The 22,358-nt window shown below is 36.8% G+C and overlaps 1 long non-coding RNA gene across 1 annotated transcript; it reads left to right on the forward strand.

Moving 5' to 3' along the window:
* The first annotated feature begins 19,285 nt into the window (after positions 1–19,285).
* Positions 19,286–22,155, forward strand: LOC149771999 (uncharacterized). The gene is made up of 2 exons (XR_016418053.1): positions 19,286–19,412; positions 21,548–22,155. It is a non-coding gene; the product is annotated as an uncharacterized LOC149771999 (long non-coding RNA).
* The last annotated feature ends 203 nt before the right edge of the window (positions 22,156–22,358 follow it).

The raw sequence follows: 22,358 nt of genomic DNA on the forward strand, positions 1-22,358 counted from the left end.
GAAGCAATGACATTGTCAGAATCAAAAGAAAGGTAGATGATATTTATATATGATACGTATTTCTTGCTACAGAAATTTGGAACTTTTCAGAGATTCACTGACATAGTCAGCACATAAATATAACATTATAGGTTTAACTGACCGTAGTTAGAACAGTATAGGACTATTTACCGTAGTTGTAGGTTCATTGACCATACAGTTTTCTTTGTTCAATGTTTTTGTTTGATGGAAATTATGGCAGCATTTAGTTTTGTTTCACATCCAAATAAACTGCATGGATCGCAACTATCACTTCGAGTTTGCTTTTATGAAATTTTCATTTGCTCTTGTTTCTTTCACTTTATCGGCTATTAGTCACTCAGTCAACGGTTGGTAACAAAAATACTACGTACCGATTCTTCAGATCTCAACATGGTATCTAGGTGCATTCACAAACACACCTATATATACATACTACACTCAACAGCGTACATCCCAACAAACATCTATGCATGTAAACTGCACACAAAACACAAAGCCTAACCAGAATAGACCACACATACACTCCATAAGATACAGTGATATAGGAGTCAAGAGTTAACACACACACCCAAAAGATATTGAAAATGATCATAATATTTTGCATGAAGAAACGGCTTTTACGTTTCCGATTACCGTCCATCAGTAAGGACTTAAATCAATGCGAAGACGTTGAATGTCTGATGGAGGATACAATTGTATTCCACATTTGTGGTCAATAACATTTGTGAGCTTGACAAAGTCAGTATGTGTCAGAAAGTGACATATAGCGTTTATTATATTTAATTGTGCTTCTTTACTCGCCGGTAAATCTCACAACTGAGATTACTCAGTCACTATTAAAACAGTTGCTATCAAAGGGAATAGCTTCTGACATTTCCCGTTGATTTAAATTTTATTGTTGGCATTGCACTTTTAAATGTAAATAAATGTGGCATTTCCCGTTGAGTACATATATCGTCAACGGTAAACATCTTGTTGTTACATAAGACTTGTAGATCCTTTTGTATATGTTAGCATCAATCTGTCAACTGTTTTGCGGATATAACGCAATTTCTCACTCTCAATATCTATCCATCCTTTTTCTTTACTTTCTTTAGTTCTTATGCTCATCCATCTGTTTTATCTTCTTCCTCTGCTATTTTACTAACAAAAATAGTTCAGGATGAAGTTTTCAGTGTCGGCAAATTACATCCTTGGACTAAGCATCGACTTGACGGAAAAGTCTGACGACGTTCCAGTTGATATAAAGCTTTGTATCGTACCCCCATCCCCCCAAATCCAGACCTAAGCATGGATCAAACGGCCAAACACATATTTATCAACATTCATCGACGCTCATTACGCTCATCCACAGATTGTGTTCTTATTATACCTGAAATCTTTTAGTAGCTAGACGTCCTATATCTATTTGTACAGCAGAGAGGGCGAATCCCACAAATTATTTCGCTTAACAGAGCCTTCTATCGAGAACATTTTAGATAGAGTGATTCTTTTCGCAAAATAAACCCTCCATTCAGTAAACATGACAAAATAGGCTTTCTCTGCTGACTTGAAGGGTTAGCTCATGAAAATATCTACCTATACAACTATTTCTGCTAATACAAGTGTCTATCTTGCGAAAACACTCGGTATTATTCCGCCCTCTCTGCTGCTCTGTGTTACATAAATCACGTCTGTGTCTCTGTGTCTGCCCCTGGAAAATATCCTGGCAGGGTTTGCCTGTCGTCGCCCCTCTCTGCTGCTCTCTAGTTAAAAATTGTATCTAACCGAACTCGATACCGTGTTCGAGGATCATGTTAATTTATCGTTACAAATCCGTGTTTTTTTTGCCTGAGCACGACTAAAGAAATGTTTAAACTTATTTATATCCATATCGCCGCTGCACCAAGTCTGATGCATATTTCGTAACGTGTGTGTGTCAACGCCGTTGAACAGCACAAGAATGTTACAGTTGTCTCTGATCACTTTTGGGATTTGTTTATATCGTTGAGTCACATAAATCACATTCACGTTTTTATGTCTGCCGCGTGAAAATATCCTGGCAGGATTTGATTGTTTGTCCAACATCGCATCGTTGTACACGACTAAATTGTTAATTCTCCTGTCAATATCATCGATACTTGGTGATTCATCAATACTATTAATAAATTCAACAACATCATCACCGTCGTTTAGAGACTGTACACTTTCATTAAAATCTTTTTACACGCTGTAGCATCGCTGATCGTCCACAGATGGAGCTACCAAATACAACTTATCCCACTTCATCCACTTCATTATTAAATTAAGTAACAAATGCGTCTTACCACTCCCAGATGGGCCTATAATTATCATTCGAATTGAATTTGGTAGCACCGAGTTATGCTTAATTGGCTCTCGTCGTTTTGTAGCAGAAAAGTCAGTGATCTCCATTAGATATATTATAAAATAATATGGATTTATATTGTGTGAAATGTAGAACACGTATCCCAAATGCGGACATAACAACCGCTACAACAACAAATAATCGATCTGCGCTTACAGGCAAGTGTGAACGATGCGGTACAGCGAAGTTCAAATTTATTCCGTCAGGTAAAAAAGAAAAAGAGGTGATATTGCAGTCAAGTTAACAAAGTTACCAGGAGCTTCGTGGGCTAAACACCCAGGAGAAAAACACCTTCCAGGATATAATTACTGTGGTCCTGGAACCCGACTTGATATCAGACGTGATGCCTTAGATCAGCCCAACCCAGGTGAGTATCCGATAAACGCTATTGATAAGGCGTGTCATGCGCATAATGTAGCTTACCGAAGTAAGGATTTGCAACAGCGCCATCTCGCGGATGTGAAATTAAATCACGCGTTAAATACCATCATTGATAAATCTTTCAAAGAAAAGTTGGCTAGTTTGTAAATATAATCTGCAATGAAAAAATCTAAACTTGTATTAGGTGCTGGTAATTTGTTATAATGGAGTCGATTTATTATTCCCCAAAAGGATATTGAATAGGTAGCGCAGCAATTAGTAAACTTGCTGAGGCAGCAAAAGTTACGCGAGTTACTCCTAAAAATTGGTTTTCCAAACAAGCAATATGGCAAATTTATCTACCGCGTCCCAAACAAATTCACTTTGCAGATTTTAATGTCAGTGTACCAAATGAAGTTCACCAAGCCGATATATTATTTCTGCCACACGATACTATTAAAATCCGAAGACGTCAAAACACATACAAGTACGCGATAACTGTAGTTGATGTTGCAAGTATATATAAAGATGCAGAACCGTTAACGGCTAAAACAGCATCCGAGGTTGCTTCTACGTTTGAACGAATTTATCAACGAGGTGGTGGACCACAAAGTGGTCTGCGATGGCCACAGCTGCTGCAAGTTGATCCTGGCTAAGAATTTCAAAGTACAGTATCGTCCTTGATGAAGCAACATAACGTTACCATCAGACGAGGGCATACTGAAATTCATCGTGATCAGGCAATTGTTGAGCGATTTAATCGAACACTTGCTGAGCGGTTAGTTGGATATCAGTATGCGAAGAAATTCATTCAGGATAAGAGATCGCGTGAATGGGTTGCAAGATTACCAAGTGTGATAGCTGCGCTAAATAAAGAAATTACTCGAACAACCAACATGAAACCTATCGCGATCACAAAAAAAACCCCCACATATATATGTGCAACGGCGTGGTATTTCAACGCAGCCAATATTAATTGATGTCACTGTGAGATATTTATATGAACCAGGTGAACTTGAAGGTGGTAAAGCGAGAGCGACTGATCCTATCTGGAGTGTTACTACACATAAGATATCTAACATTACAAGATCCACTGGTAGACCAGCAATCTACAGGTTGGATTCAACTGCTCTTCAACGTGGATTCACACGTGAGTAATTACAAGTAATTCCCGAGAACACACAATTACCACGCCGATCACTTAACTAGCGCTGGCACCAAGGGTGCCAGCACCCCGACGTCGATTACACTCAAGACAGGTCAGCATCACATTATCGCGTGTATGACCGCGACTGTTATCTTTTCTATATACGGTGAATTGTCTTGGATTATTACTCGAATACTGCCATAGCATTATACAATTACAGCTCGCACAGTGATTATTCTGTTGTTGTTTTAACGCAATGACGAAGTCGTTGTCGAGGTCGAAATCGCGATTATTTCTTTTTTGTCACTCTGTTTGTAGCCGGCTAATTTTTTTCTTATTATGTCGCTGTTGTTTTCATTGTCCGCGTTTGCCTCATCCAAGATAATTCTTCGCAGTTGAGATATTCTTCTGACTATGGACACTGCTAAGTAAACTAAGTTTGACCACTCGATTCGATCATCAACGATCCAGACAGTTGTATCACTGATAGTTAGTCCCTGAGATGAATTAATTGTCATTGCGTATCCTAGCGTCCACGGGGATTAATTTATTTTTAGTGCGTCTTTGACAGCATCAATGTCAACTAGCACAATATCATTCAATACTAAATTATGTTTCCTTGACTCTGTCAAGTTTCCAGGAATATCAACATCTATATTCTGTAACCGCGTATCAGCTGGTCTATAACATAACGGCACTGGCAGCATTGGAAACTTTTCTTGTTGTAATTGAAATAGCTGCTGTTGAAGTGTGTCTCTAACTATCTTTCTACTTGCCACTATCAAATCGTCTGGTTTCCATCTTTTCCAAAAGTTGCTCATTGAAATTTCAGGAATCATCTCGCGCATGATTTCGCATTGAATTTTATTCGGTTGTAATCAGATTAATGTTTTAAATTCCTTTAACGTTCCATCAACTGCTCTATGATCATCAGACACTTCTTCACAATAATCAACAAAATCTTTTAACCAATCATGTGGAGATGGACCAACAAGCGGAGGTGGCTGACCGTGATCGCCGCACATTATCACTGCAGTATTCGCTGTTAGCAGCCAATCCAGGAACAATTTTATTATATCTAACGACACTGTGCATATCTCATCCCAAATTATTTTCCCGGGAATATATTTTGTTTCCTTTCGATCTGGAGTCCATACACCACAGCTGTATTTGAAAAAGCTATGATAAGTACAAGAATTAATTCCTCGTTGTTTCATCTCCCTGGCGAGTCTGTGTGTTGATGTTAGCATAATCATATCCGAAGATTTTCCAGGAAATAACTCAATCGCTCGAGTTGTCCTACCAGACCCATCCGGTCCGTTCAAATAAACGGTTTTGTGTCTAGTGTTTGGATCATACACAGATGGTGCATTCGACATTTCTGATAATTCTGATTTACAATAATTATTTTTGATAGCAACATCAGCGGATTCACAATATCCATGTAACATTTCCGCTTTTATTCTCCACGAACTCCATGATTCATCATTGCTTGTGAAACGAGCCAGTAATTCTAAATATCTTTTATCGATATAAAATGAATCCGTTGCAACTCTAACTGCAGTGTCAGGAAATCGATTTATCATTGATAGCAAATTTATAGAAACATGAGCCAGCATCGAAGATCTTAAATGTGTGTATTGAGGAGATTCTCCGCTAATATAACTTACATTTGTGCCCAACTTTTCACCGTCGGACAACCGCGCGTCCTCCCGATTGCAAAGTATATTTTTCGCAGTGGCATCAGCAATTATAAAATCCAATTCAGCATCATCGATAATCAATCGTGAGTGATGTAGTTTATGATCATATGCACCACCTTGAGTAAATTTACCGATTATTCTTCGTTCGAGATCTTTAGCTCTTTTTTCACTATTGCTAAGTTTAATCTTAAGAACTTTAGGAGCTTCTTTAATAATGACATCCATGGGAGTATTTGGACTCTCTCGTGCATACTCTTCAATGACTTCATCGAGACTGATACGCTCCGGTGTTGGTAACCAAACTGAAGTCTGCGGTCAATATGATATGATTGCTTCACCGACCGTCAACGATGCCAGTATTCGGCTGTCAAGCATATATCGCAATAACACTATTGGCGCCCAACGCTTTTCACTAAAATGTCTGCCAAACCAAACATAACAGCACGGATGAAGTTTTTCGGCAAATTCAAACGAAGTCACACGAGCAAATCATGTCAGGGGAAAATCGGGTAAAGGACCGTTTATAGCAAGTCGTGTCATCGAGTTCGTGGAATGTCCAAATCGCTTAAAATACTAGCGGCGCTCGCCCATCCCGAGAAAGCTACCCGGATAGCATGCAATCATATCTACAGAAATCATATCCTGGTAGTCATACCAGATATTCCACAGCCCGCCATGTCCATACTCGACACAACTCAATTGTATATCCCAGAGAAACTCACTTCGGATTGGTCTCCACGAATTTCTTTCTCTTGCGGTGTGGGCGACAACACTCGGAACTGTAAAATAATTAGTTAAAAACTGCTCAGTGTTTTCTTCGATTTTCACATATTTCTCTGCGAGTTTTTTTCATTTGTTGTTGCAGAGACTCCGTCCGGTATAAGTCGCCGTTAGGTTTTACAAATTGATCATACTCGCCATCTTCGAAACTTTTAAACAACCACATCGACACAGGATCGGTTTTACTTATCTGTTTAATAAAATCAAATATATTTCCCTGATAATATTTCACAACACGATCCCGCGGAAATATCGTAATTGCGTTAGTCCAAGCGTGAGCGTTATGATCAATGATATTTATTGGAGCTCCGTATCGATTATATTTCGATTTGTATAACACTTCCTCTGTTATCGTTGTTACGGTTATGGGAAATCTAAATGCTTTTTCTAGCTCGGCAACATCGTTTATTGACGCTCCTGTGTGCTTGACTCGCTCCGCCCACGCTACTATCTTGGAATGTCTTAACACAATCAGACCGTTTCACCGCATTGCATTTTTAAAATGTTCCATTACTCGCTCGGCTACGCAATTCAGCCCCGATGACGTAGTCATTGACGAAGTCGTCAACGACGTAATCGTCCTCATCGGGGTGAGTTTATCAATTTTTATTTTTTTTATCGGATAGATTCCATAAATGACCACGGTCACAAGATATGCTCGAGCGTAATATGGTTTATCAATCCGAGTCAGCTCTCCTGGTTTGGAATCTTTACTTAAAAGGACAGTCTTTCCGCTAGCATATATATATATATATATATATATATATATATATATATATATATATATATATATATATATATATATATATATATGTATATATATATATATATATATATATATATATATATGTATATATATATATATATATATATGAATTGCGAAAATATCAATAATGTGATTGTTGCTATTAAAACATTAGAAGAGCGCGGATTTAATATATCACTAAATCCTGAAACAATTATGTCTGATTTTGAATCATTACATGAAGCTAAATACGCAGGGCGTTATATTCTTCCTGCTAAATGTCGATTCATAAAAAGAAATCAAAATAATTTGTATAAATCGCTGGCTACAGTAGAAGAAGCACAAATAAATGAATTTGTTTCATTATCTCGCGCAATTGAAAAGATTAGGCTGAAATTAGCTCAAGAGTATGAAATGAAAAAGATAATAAATACTCGTGTAGGAAAGTTGAAAAATTGTATGTCCCTTGATGAAATCAAGGACGAAGTCAAGGATGACAAAGTCAACGACGAAGTCAACGCTGACGAGGATGTAAATATCTCACCTTGATTTACCTGGAAATCACCTTGATTTCGTCAAGTACTTGGAAATGAAATCGAAAGTAAAAAATATGTCACTGTTTTTTTACTTCCTTGATGAAATCACCTTGATGAAATCAAGGCGATAGTAGTTTTATTAGTCGATGGGGTTTAATGCAGGAATGTGCATAATTGAGAATTTGATCTCTGTCACATACAATTGAAATAATATGCACTCGTCTGAGACTATCTAACTGTTGCTGTGTTAGTAAGAAATCTTCTTCTCCGTATTCGTCAATAATGAATTTAACGTTAATTGCTTCTTGTGCAAATGCAGCCCTAACTGCTTGCTCGAGCGCTTGTTTGTCATACACAAAAACGTTTATGTGGTGGTACATATAAATCTAATCTAAGATCTAAATACGCATATATATTCGAGGATGTGACGTATACTGCAATGCGCAATCACAACATTATCTTTTGTTAGTCGCTGTAGCTGCACATCAGTCAGTATAAAACCGTCATTACCGTATTTATCAACAATTATTTTTTCCGGGGTAACTTTTCCGGTTTTGACAGCTTCATCAAGAAGTTACTTAGTATGTATGAAACATTTCACGCGGTGATACATTATGTAATACTTGCTTGATTAATTGTGAAATCGTGGAAGTCTTCGACTTCTAGGATTGAAAATCTTAAGACTTGGAAATCCCGAAAACCGAAGACTTTTAGGATTGAAAGTCTTTAAGACTTTACTAGGAGAATGATATGTAGTGTTTCATTCCGTAAATCAAGAGGATTCCCACGGTGGTCTGTGAGCGCGAAATTTATTCTGGTCAGCCACGGATTATGACATCGCAGATAGACCGGATTGATCGGCTCTTGCACAGTCAGAAATCCAGGTGGTTCTTTCGGAGTAAATGAATAAAGAATAAATCCTTGCTGGGTTTGATTTGATACTGTCGTGTCCGTGCTGTAACTGCCATCAATGACATCACACACAAGATTGGCCGCGACAACTTCAGTTATGTTTACGATGCCCGGGGATACATGCCAGCCTTGCCCTTCCAGGTTATTGTCGTGTCTGAGGATAGTCGACTCCGGTAGTGTTTTTCTGTATTGTGCGAGTATGTCGTCGAAGGACTGATTGATGAAGTCGGTGACGGATTTTTTCAACTCGGGAACATTATACCCAGGAAGTCTAAAATTTGGCAGTGTAGCTTCCGTCAGTGAATAATGGGTTAGAAATTTTTGTTTATAAAGATTTATGTCATCAATGTAATCAATTGTTGCCTGATTTACTCGCTGGTTAAAACATTCCATGTCGGCGGCAAGTTGATTTAATATTTCAATCCGCGTAATAATTTCGCTGCGTGAACTTGTTATATCAAAAAGATGCTCTTGGAAGCTCTGCCGTAGCCGCTTTAGTTGTGTTTTATGTAACTCCTTAATTTCTCTAAAACATTCAATAATACCGTATAGGGTAATAGGATAGGCGCTAGTAACTCCTGTGGGATATCGTGCATAAATAAACCACCACTGAATATGGTCCTTGCTGAAGAAGGCAAATCTGCTACCCAACGTTGAATTTTTTTTTATATTATCCAGACGTTGTTTATATGACGGGGTAATTTCATGATATTATTGTGTGTTTGTTGTATAATCAGACTTTTTAGGCGTTGGTGGTATTGGTGGCGTCGGTGGAGCGACTTCGGGCCATCCTAACACTGTTCTGATCGAACTCTGATATATATCCACGGCGTAGTCTGGAGTGTTTATTTCGATCGCGGAAGACAGCGTTGGCTCATGAACAGTTATTTCTATTTTGGATTCCCTTGTTGTAATATTTTTTTATTCTACGTTGTAATTCCTCATTGATTTCTTCGATTTGATAAGACCCGGTTTGTAACCCAATGACGTTCCAGTCTGGCGTGCAATCGGGTTTCTTTTAATATGCAAACACAAACGAATTATTTGCTGGTAATCCACCAAACGATTTTGATGTGATATTGGGCCAACTGTGATATACTCGTAATTGTGCTAACGCGATTTCGCTTACTGGAATCGCAGTTGGAAAATTAATATTGAATTTTGGTTTAGTTGAGGTTACTGTTAACAAAGATATTCGCGCCGGGCTTGTATTTGCGACTATCTGCTGAAGTAATTCCGTTGACATTGTAATTAAATCGAGATGCTCTAACGAGAAGTAATAGATTGGATATTGAGATATAAAATCCAATTGTGATATTTGCAAACCAGTATCGATATTTAGATCACGTGCTAGATATTTTGTCAATCGTTGATATGCACGTGCAACATGATCATTACCAAAATCTAACAGTATGTTCTCAGATGGTTCTTGATGCCCATTTATTCTCAGAGAAACGTCAGTGATACCAAGTTCATCAAATATCATATGCGAACGTGTTTCCTTACCCACCAATGCAGCATCCTGAAGAGCAATAAAAATATGTCGCGGCGCGGAAACTCCCTGCTGTGATGCTATATGCCATGTAAATATACCGTTATTGGCATTTTGAATACTATCTGTGGTTGTTGCAAGCCACGATAACAACCCTTTACCGCCTTGATCCATAAAAGAAAACAGTCGCTGTTCTTCAGTAATTGCAGGAGTTATTACCGGCATCCACAGTGAGAGTTTTGTTATGTTTACCTTACCCTCGTCACCTAGAGGTCGCCATATAGCATCATAGTCGTTGACTTGTCTAACAAGCACGACCGTATGTTTTGCTCCAAAAATTACCTTTCTGACATCTCTGCAAAATCCAAAGATGTGCGACAGCGGAATGGCACATGAAAAATTTCTACGATTGCCTTTCAACATTTGTCTACGTGCAGCGAAACCTAAATTAAATTCTGTATTACCGCTAATAATCATGTTTTCCGCGTCGATATCAGCAGGATTAGGGGCAGCATGGTTTTTTGGTCGTCTAATAATGAACTGATCACTGTTAGGATAATTAGAAGCGTCCTTGGCAAACATCATTGATGGGCCAGCTGATCTTGTATAATCATCAGAATATCTTGATAGACCAATTATTGTTGTAGCAACATCGACATCCTTCTGAATCGATTCAATATTTTTCCATCAATCATGTAGATAGCACTATCAAACAAGGCCATAATTCCTTTATTGACAAAACCGATTTTAACCGTATCCCCGTACTCTGTATCATCTGCTTTTATAATTTCTCCTTCTACTTCAATAAATGCTTCAGCGGGCAGGAAATATCTACTTGTATCCTGAACTTGCAATTCAATTCGTCCTCGTTTATTTGGCTCTCGTGCGTCATAAGAATAATTCTGATATTCACGCACTGATTAATTTTTAAGAACCGGTTCGTCTATGTCAAATGCTGGGTAGGATTCCCGTTTAAACATTTTATTATAGAAGTTATCGTCTAAAAGGAAGACCACTTCCCGCCACCAAACTTGCTTTTATTTGTTCAGGATTTATCAGCGCTGATAGTTTTTGATTTCCGGCTTCATTTATTACTTTACAAACATTTGCGGGCATGTTTGCGGTGGCTGGAATTTTACCGGTGGAGGTTTTCTGCGTATTAATCGTGCTAGTCTATCCTTGATTGCCAAGAATGCTTTGCTAGCAACGCTATCAACAGCGCCAGTAGCTTTATCTTTGATAACGTCAATAGCTTTCATTGATAATTGTTTTGCGATCGGTATTGCTTTAGGTGCCATCCTCGCGAATAAGCCCCGAACAACATCACCACGTCCATTTCCATAAGTCATCCTATATACGGGTACTCGTGAATTTACAACCCTGACCATGACTGGTCTACGATGAGAATTGTGTACAATCATTTTATTTAATCAGTTATTTCTCTAATCGCTGACCGCGAGTTCATCAATAAGTTCTCGGTATATACTAGCATCCATGATGCCGCCGCGAAATAATCTCAGACAGATATCAGCCGCTTCATTAATTATTTCTATTGAGTTGTTTCCGGCACGTCTTCTTCCTAAGAGAACTTCTAACCGCGATACGTCATTGATGATATTATCAGGGCAGGGAATAAAATCATCCCCCAGACCATTGCCAGTTGCGCCAATGTCGTAAAATACTTCTGGAGATCTTGGTCGTTTTTTGGTTTCTACATCTTTTGCAAAATTTTTATACCCGGAATCATCTGCATCAATAGGCAAATTTTTAGAAGCAAAATATAATAAAGGAGTCCAGTCTTCGGGTTTTATTGTTTTAATGTGTTGGGGTTTTAGATAATTTTTTCTAGAATCATAACCATGTGCAGCAATATCGAGTAATTTATCCCGGTTAGTAAAAGTATTAAGAGCTTTACTGGTAAAAAATCCTACAGGTGTGGGCCGTTGACGCATCGATGAAGTTTGCTCAGGTGGTGAATAGGGAGGTGGAGGCCCTTGTGGTTGTTTATCTTTGTCAATCTCCTGCATTGCCTTTATAAGTTTTGCAAATTTTAGATCGTTAGATTTGACCGTTTTTTTGTTTTTTTGTTTTGTAGTATACACGATACGCCCATCTAACAAAATTGTCATCATTCACGGAAATATATTTCGGGTTTAAAACTTTATCTTTGTTATATAAACCCGCTAATATCAATTCAGGTAATTTTTCGTCTGGTTTGCTCTTAAGGATTCTAATAAAACCCGGATCAAATTTTGCAGTGAGTTCAACACTTTCTTTTGCTGCTTTGGGCGCAGCAGCTTCGGCGACTCCAGTGCCTTCTTCAGCGGTGGGTGGAGGTTGAGCTGGAGGTTGAGCTGCAGCTATATCAGTTGGAAGATCTCGTAAAAGTTTTTTGGTTTGTTTGGTTCTTCTAGCAATTTTTTCAGTTTGCTCAGCGGTTTGTTTTAGCACTGGAAGAATACCCTTTTCATCTCCCAATAAAGCTCTTTCTGGAATCTCTGCAGCTTTTTTAGTAGCTGTTGTAACGGGTTTAAATAATTCTTATGCACCTGTTGCAAACTCAACTTGTGCTTGCTGACGTTCTTGAAGTTTTTGTCTTACAGAATCTCTCACAGGAAGAAATTTTTTTATTGGTTCTAGCTGCCCTCGAGCTAGTCTAGTGGAATGTGTTTCTCCAATGTTGGCCATTATTGTTAACTTAAATTTTTAATTTACAGCAGCAGAGAAGGCGACTACAACAGCGACAATTGCGCTTACAAAACTCACTATTTCGGCGACAATAGTCACTGATAATTCTTCAGAGAGCGGCAGAGAGGGCGGAATAATACCGAGTGTTGTCGCAAGATAGACCCTTGTATTAGCAGAAATAGTTGTATAGGTAGATATTTTCATGAGATAACCCTTCAAGTCAGCAGAGAAATCCTATTTTGTCATGTTTACTGAATGGATGGTATATTTTGTGAAAATAATCACTCTATCAAAAATGTTCTCGATATAAGGCTCTATTAAGCGAAATAGTTTGTGGGATTCGCCCTCTCTGCGGCTATTTGAAACTCATTGCATACTCTGTACATGCAATGAAGGCATGCCCTTGTTATAAATGCAGGTAAACATACTAAAGACACGTAATAAAGGCATGTAAACGTAATAAACCGAATGAGTGTTACAAAACAAAGGCCTATAAATGTCACGGGCCATTAAGTATCCAAAAGGCAGTGACCGTCACAAAAACCACTAAATCTTATACAAGCCTACAAACTTCACAAGAGGTGGAGTGCCTCAGACGTTATATTTAACGGTGACTGCATGCAGATTCGTACATTCTCACAATGTAGCATTTACTGGAGGCATTATTGCCGATAAACGTCGTAAACATTGGTAATAGTCATTTCTAGAAATTGTACCATTTACTCGCAGCAATGAGACTATTCCATGATAATGGTGTCAGTCTCTCAAACGCACTTGAAATTCACAGCCGACATTGAGTCTGACGATAAACGTTTTTAAGACGAGCTTGCCCGCCCGACTAAAACACATTTGGCTTTCATTCGTTCATCCGTTCAATAGTTTCGAAATCACTTGTTTCCTATAAACCTTTGTAGTTTCAATATAATTTTATGGTTGTTGCAAATCTACAAGAATTGCTTCAGCGTGAAATTTAGTAATTCCTTCAGACCATCAAAATCATCTTTTAGGTCTAATTGGATCGTTTCTTATAGGCAATTTGTTTTTCATAAACCGTTTAATCCCCCTTTATCGAAATAATAAACAGTACATTCTTGAATAGGGATGTTTTTTGTATTAGTAGGTAATTACTAACCCGACGTGAGCATTTGCCACCAAGTTGTTAGAAGCAACTCTAGGAAGAACATCAAAGATAAAATTGCATCAAGATACAGGCAGTTCGACAGAAAATAGGTAAGCTGGCAAGTAGAGAAACATGTCTTTCGATATTAGTAAAAAGACGCTTTGGTAAATCTTGGAGCCAAATTATCTGAAAGGAAAACAAACAACCTCTTGAAATTTATGAAGATCTTAATATTTATATAGTTGGAGTCAGTAAAATTGTTTTAAGGCTGTTTTTACAGAACACCATGGTAATCGCGGAAATGAATTAATATCCCAAACGGGTAACACATATCGAGATATAAGCGCTCTGCGTTACTTTTGTGATATCAAAGGAATAAATATAGTTTATATTTCATTGCAAGCATTCTGTTAACCACCAAGCAGCAAACATTTGATAAAGACTGGTATATAAAACATTTAATTTGTTCACGTCCTCAAAGCCTGCTTGACGTTTTGGCGGGAATCTCAGAAATTAAAATACTGCAAACAGAAATACAAAAGAAATTACATAAATGTTAATAACAATGCATACAAATACCATGTTTATACTGTTTAAATTGTTCTTTAAACAGACAAAAGTCACAGAGTTGTACTGAGTCTATGGAAACACCCCCCCCCCCCAGTGATTGACTTGAGAACATTCAAAGAGTAAGGACAAGCTCTAACAAAAGAAGTTAACATTATGAAGGCGCCTTCCTTCGACAAGTGAAATTGAAGTGGGATTTCAGCTTCATTTCCTGGTCGCCATATCCGCAACGGTCTGAGAGTTTTAATTCTACTGCTCATAAAACAATAGTTTATGTGATGGCCTGTTGTCGGTCGTCCTTTGTCTAAATGAACAAATTTGTTATCCATCCACCTCGCATACTGTTTCGGCAGATCTCGGTATTTGCAGTTTGTTAGCAGTACTCAACCGAACAAGCAGCATGTACCATAATTATGCGATAAGTGATCAGGATATGTTTCGTGTAGTTTGACTTGATGCATACACGATTACAGACTGTTTACAAAGATGACATTAATATACTGAAACTTTAGTTTCAGCGTTGATAAGTCAATAACTACATAAGCCATCTCTTTAAATAGTATGGAATGAATTTTCTCCTTCCTTCACATAAATGTATAATTCCTTACAATCGATTTCTGGACACATAAACAACAGCTTTAGCTTATAATGTTGTTTAAAGATTTTAATTTGACCTAAACCAAATTACGTGGCATGTGCTGTTTGTGTGTGTTTGTATGTCTACCTTACATAAACATTCACTTAGTCCAAGTACATTTTCATATATGCAGTCGATTAAATATACGTCGGTCTTGATCTTAGGCCACTTCATTAGGCATTTATTTTTGTTTCGAAAAGATCAGCAGCAACACAAACTGTATGGTTTCTTTATTAAGAAACGATTGTTCATTGATACGAATTGCAATGTAATTTCCCACACACGTCCTTCTTTAGCTTCATACAATTTTGGTATAAACTTTTCATGAACCAGAATTGATTTCTTTTGTAATGTTTATAAAGTCATGCATTCATGCAGTATATACACAGTAGTGATATTTTGTGTGTGTCTGTTTTCTTTTCCCTTTCAAGTGGATTTAAATAATTAACAAATATAACATAACATTGCTTTTTTATCAACTATAGATTTAATTTTTGGTAGGTCTAATTTGACTACATGGCACTTCTTACCATAATGTAATGACCAGTGGTCAGTTCAGTGTTGCTAGAGAATTGGTTTCCTGATTGGCTGCAAATATATTAATATAATTTGGCATATAATGGAGTAGAAGACGATTTTAACTTATTGGACTATTTCATATATTTTGTGCGGAGGTGTCTTTCATTTGTTATTAATAGATGTAAACTTTAATTATAATAATTTACCATCTTTATTTATTTCATTGAAGTGTGATTCCAATGAAAGAAAGAAACGATAAACAAAAACGTAAAACTGTGTGATTGATGGTTTGCATTGCGTTTTCTTTCTCCGGTTTAGACTGTTGGGGAGCTTCGAAAATATAAATGTTTGAACCTAAAATAATGAAATCATAAGTTCACTTAATGGCTTTTAGCAATCTGATTGGCTTCCGCTTGTTGAATTTTAAATTTTGTTTGATTCCTAGCTATGATAATTGAAAGAAAAAAACACCAAATGCCACTTTTCATGCATTTCATTAAGAATCACTGGCAAAATAAATTGTTAGATTAGACGTTGTGACGGACTGCCAAGATCGTCATCTGCATCGTAGATTATTGGCAGATATAAATTTGGGGGATGTATCCCACATTGCGAATCGTTTACGTCAGGGGGATAATAATTTCCCTCTTCCTTTGTCCAAACATTGGCCATCATAGAGAATATAAAGTTATAAAGTACATAACGCCATAGATTACGCTAACCAAAGAAACAACTAAATTGATTTTAAAGTATTCTTCCTGACTGACATATATTTGACTGTGTTTACCTTGAAAATGTGAAATGATATTCTTTGTTTTTACTATTAAGTTTCTCCTTTGTCAACCTTCATAGCATGTTTAGACGAAAACAAATCGAGCACTTCTTTTCCATTTGACTTAGTTTTTCTTCCCCATGCTATCACGGTTGAAAGAGCAGGTTGAACCAAGCAAGCTAAAATGACATTATATATTGTTTTTTTAGTTCGACAGTCTGTCATAGGAATCTCGAAACTTTCCGTTAACAAAGAAAATCCATGGGTTGTATAGGGTTGATTGATTCCGTAGCCGTTGGGATGGATCATTGGTTCGATTGAATGCAGATAGATTGCAACTCCAGAATAAAAGTTGATCCTGGCCACAAATACAGGAAAGGTAGGGGTTTGCCCCTGCGTTTCAGCAATTTGTTCCAAACTCTAATCTCCTAGTCGTCCGTGTCAGACTCGATGCGGTGTATGGTTTAGAAAATAACACATATTTGTATCCTGTATGTGCACAGGAATGACACGTATAGTCTGACTTGCGCTCGCCCGATGTACAAATTACCTTTCCTTGGGAAAAAAGCCGTCGGTGGGCAGCGTAGGAGAGGTGCGGCCCACAAGGATGTGTGACGAGGTTGCGAAAGCATACATGCACATTAGTTTAGTACTAGAATATATTTGTGCTACCAAAACCTCTAACTGGATGATTTATATTTGCTAAGCACCAACACCCGTCGAACCTATGTGTCAGATGCCAATGAATATGTTCGTTTATGCCACGAGGAGGACATTGAAGCACGTAGCTAGATGTGCAAAAATGGTGCCATAAAAACAGTATCTACGACCCATAATGCTATAGTGTAACAAGAGTCACGCGGGAACAGACCGCCGGGAGCTAACATTGGTCCAAACGACCTAGATCAGGCGTTTATAAGCTACGACCTGTGACCTGGTTTTATTCGGTTACAAGTACATCATATGGCATGGCTTCAAATACCATTATCGGGCCCGCGCTCTGGAGGACGTTGCACATTCCTGACCAAGACTGCCCCTCCCTCTCTGTTTCTAGAATTTCACTTTTACACCTACTCAAGCGGATTTTTAGAAACAACAAGTCAAACCATTGTTATTTAACGAGTTTTCCAACTGCAAATCTCCACCCCACCCCCCATAGAGGGTGATAAATTAGACACACACCTGGTTCTTTGGGGTCTGATAGTGCCTATTCTTAAAAAACCTGCAAAACTCTGCAAGCAATTTTGTCTGCACACTTTGGAGTAAATTTTATGCACTTACTTTATTTCTCAGGCTGTTGAGCCACCGTCGGCTGAAAGGTTCTTTTGGCGATATGTAAATAAGATTTTCCGATTAAACCATGTTTGGTGACTTGTAAATCCACGCGTCATAACTCAACCATCTTTCCGTGACCATTTTGAATTTCGCGACATATACGGACGTTACCAAATACTGGTATTTGTCTGAACTGTACGCAGGTTTACGAAGGTTTTCCCGCAGCTAAATATCACTCTTTAATAAACCGGTGAGAACAATCAATATCAAGACAGATTTGAAAGTTTGCTTTATCAGACTAACATACATACAGACAGACACACATATCTTCATTGATGCTGGTGGTCAAATTATATTTAATAAGTCATTTTGATTTATATGCGCTCCCTTGATTGGTCATATCCTGAAGTTATTCATGTCTGAATTTCTGAAAACCAACAGTGATGTTCTCCAAGGAAACATTGTTTATTTTTATCACAGGAACTCTTCCTTTGCCTTTTATAGAGATTTGCCATCAATTTGATCAAAAAAAATTAGTTTTGTTTATTACATCGCAATTCAATTAAGTAAATTATAATCTTTATTTCTTCCCTGTGTTCTGTGTCTCTGCAGTGATGTGTAAGAACATGTTTCTGTTAATTATGTTCCATTTTCACACACACACATGCACACACGGACACACACAGAGACACACACACAGACACACACACACACACACACAAAACCGTTGTTTATAAGGAAGGTAAGTTGTTTACTTCTGTGGTTCGCAATACTCTTAAATTTTGTTATATGGATGCATTACTACATTCCTATACGAATTTATAAAAATTGTTTGCTTTTTAGCTATTTGTGTATGATTCACAAAGGATTTTATTTGGTTAAAATGGCTTAATTATTCTATCAGGGTACATTTTTGGCAGGTTGCCATGAAACTGCTAGACGTTTCACGATTGATTGCATATAGACTACATATAATGATTTCCATGTGTTCGTGCACAGTTAAAGAAATAAGAGGGAAAGAATTCAGCGGTTAGAAAGTAGCTATCTAGTAGAATTTCTTATAGTTTCCACATTTTTTTACAGATGTATAATTGAATTGTACGGCTTGACTAGCTTCTTTGCTATTTTGATTCATACATTGAAAATCAAAACAATAAATAAATATAATGAACGAGTTCAATCCTTGAGAAATATTGCAGATAATAAAACGTTTACCCTTTATTTGCACATAATATCACATTTCCCTTGAACTATATTTATCGAACGGCCATACTAATATTTAACTGAGAATTTTGCTATTGTCCTGCCTGCTGCCAAATTTGGAATCTGGACATATTTGTATAATAGGGCCACTGCAATTAAGCGGTATTTAACATTCCTTTGTGCGGTCTGAATTCATATTCCTCATAGAGCTTTGATTGGCAGATAACTTCATTCTATAATTTCTTATTTAGAGGCAAACTGAAATGTCAGGACTGAAGCAAAGATAATAAGATAAATTCTTACACCCGGAGTCTCTTATGCTTAAGAAAATCATTTACAGATGATAGCCGATGCTCTCTCTCTGTCTCTCCGTAGTGATGAAAACTCAAAAAAAATGATGGGATAATTAACGTATGACTGAGCTTTTAAATGAAACAAACATCCCCAAAGCAAGTGTAATTAGATAATTAGTGTTGTGTCAGTGTATTTATTATAAGTATATCGAGTCTGTTGTTTTAAACTATCACTGACTGCTTGTCGAAGGGAACCTACAAAGATAAACAGATAATTGTAAGAGTACGCTTTCTCTCTTTGTCTGTCTCTCTGTCTCTCTGGTACAAATATTGAAAAAAGTTTGATTTGAAAAGTAATTTTCAAAGGAATTAAAATATTGCAGATATTGTATATTTTACAGTTTCAAGAAGAAAGAATATCTTATATACATGCTAGAATCCATTAACAACTGATTATACTTGTAACACATGCAAATTGTTTTACAGTCTTAAGATATATCATTTACGTTGCTATAATGAATGAAAAAAACAGTTACCTTTTTAGACCTGGTTACAAATTACATTTTGAATCAAACATTCGGATGTTCATGAATTTTATTTTCTGCAAGCAACAAAACACGTATCATTTATTAACATTGGGTTGTCGGCATGTTTGTACAAGCTTTAACTACTAATTCAAACAAGATTTTTCTCACTAAATATGTAATCGAGGTGGGATATATTTTCCCATTACACCTGTATTTTTAAACAATTGATGCAATAATTCTGTCCGCTATGAACTTGTGTCAGTTGATTCAAGATTAATATATGAAAATATCACTTTATATATATATATATATATATATATATATATATATATATATACAAACACACACGGACACACACACACACACACACACACACATATATATATATATATATATATATATATATATATATATATATATATATATATATATATATATATATATATATGTATATCAGGAATTTATATATAAATTTGCATGGAACCAAGGATTTTGTTTTATCCTTCTGATAGATTTTTAAATGAATATTTCACAAATTACTGAAATAGATTCATTACCATATTTATTATGGTGGCCATTTTTTATTTAGATTTTATCTAAAATGCACTAGATAACTTATTGTCTCGATTGTTATAACTGCTACCTTCATTTCATATTTGTTAGCTGCAAGACGATTGCCTTCAAGCTGACTAACTATATATATATATATATATATATATATATATATATATATATATATATATATATATATATATAGATATACACACACACGCACACAAAAAGAATACCTCCAGTGTGCGGCTGTTTGTAACGGTGTTTTTAACTCATTCGTTGGGTATAACTTGAGGTACTGCTAGACCTACCGATTGTAAATCGACCAACTTTAGAGAGGAGAAGATCAAACTCTATTTTATTTTCGCCCAACAAGCATACGAAATATGCTGAGTATAATCAACAATATCAATGAACATTTATTTGACCATTTATTTACATAGCAAATTTGAATAGTAGGTAAGAAGAAGTATAAGAAAGATGTTTGATAGGATTGAAACCTGTGAGACTACATCGAAGGAAAGGCGAGCAAATCTTTTGCATAGAGAACAAATATTTTTCGGAATTATTCTACCGGGGGGTAACAAGATGGCGGCTGTCAGCCATTGTTTTGATATTGAGGTATGTCATGGTAAAAACGTATGAAAACATGTAACGTTAAGAGGCATCACGTCAGACACTGCATTGAAAATATTAGGTGTACAATATGTTGACTTCAACCGAAGATGGCAAAGCCTGATGGTGTCAATGATATCGACATTGATATTGATGACGGCATTCATATTGATCACGTCATATCGTGTGCCTTTCTTGATTTGTCCGAGAATGATAATTATTTTATAAAATCGTTCAAACACCGTGTATAAGATAGCAAATAAAAACATTTGAAAAGAAGGTAAAACACCTTACCTTAGAGGACAAAGACATGTTAACACAATAAAGATGTTAAAACAAGCAATATATCCAATTACATTGGAGTTATTTTCCGATTAGAGAGATAAGTCATATCCTTCTTCCCTAATGCATAACTTATTTATTCAGAGCGATTGACCCAACAATGCATATAAAGTGGATTTTCCAAATATTCTCCTTCACAGCGACTGGTGTGGAGTCTTGTTAAAAAATCCTTGTAGTTTCACGTAATTACCTATCAAACAGTGGTTTCTTTGTTCTTCAAAACTAATAGATACATCAAAATGTATATTTATTGACTGATCGTACATGTTGGTTCTCTTCCGAGAAGCTAAAACATCATGAGGTTTACATCAGCTGAGAGGAATCGCAATGACGAATTTGAATTTACTGATTTTTCTAATAAATATGTCCATTTCAGATCCCAGTCAACATGATGTCCACTTTCGTGACTGTCCTCGTTTGTGTAACACTGAGTATTATCATAGCTGAGACGGACGGACGGCAGTGCTGGTATCGGTTTGGCCGTTGTTATGACAAGGGGGACATGCGTGGCAAATGTGGTGATTCAGGCGGCACTTGCCTTGTCCTTCCAAGCATGCTGGAATGCAGATGCAGTTCCTCTAAGCATCCCTTTGACCGGACCCCTAAAATTCATGGAAGCAAAGGGTACTTCAGACAAGGAGAAAAATAGTGATACAGTCGTGACTATATGCATAGTCGACTTTTATTTTCCTTCCGGAAATGAAGACATTCGTCAACATGAGTAGAAAACATTAGATGATGCTGATACATTTGTTATATCTGCTTACTTTCTTTTGCTATACAAAATTAAATTTTTTATGGTACGAAGTATTGCCAAATTTAGTACAGAAATAGAACATTATATGATGGCAGACCGTATATTTTAACGAAAGGTACGATATCACTGTATTTAGTTTGAAAACCAAAATAATCTTTGTGCAGTCAAATGTCATTTCGAATACGACAGTCAAAATAAATTGATAATAATGAAAGCAGCGTAAAAGATATCAGGTTCATTTTCAATTTGTTTATTTGTTTTGATGATATGTATTAAGGTGATACAGTGGGAAATGTACCATTATATAACGTCGACTTCGACACATTTCACTTGAATTGCATATTGGTCACAATTAGAAATATCATGCTCGTGAAAATGCAGTTGTATGCCATACAAATATAGGCGTACACTCTCACAACACAATGTATAC

The sequence above is a fragment of the Sinohyriopsis cumingii genome, unplaced genomic scaffold (genome assembly GCF_028554795.1).
Source record: "Sinohyriopsis cumingii isolate HCF-2022 unplaced genomic scaffold, ASM2855479v2 utg001527l, whole genome shotgun sequence".
Lineage (NCBI taxonomy): Eukaryota > Metazoa > Mollusca > Bivalvia > Unionida > Unionidae > Sinohyriopsis > Sinohyriopsis cumingii.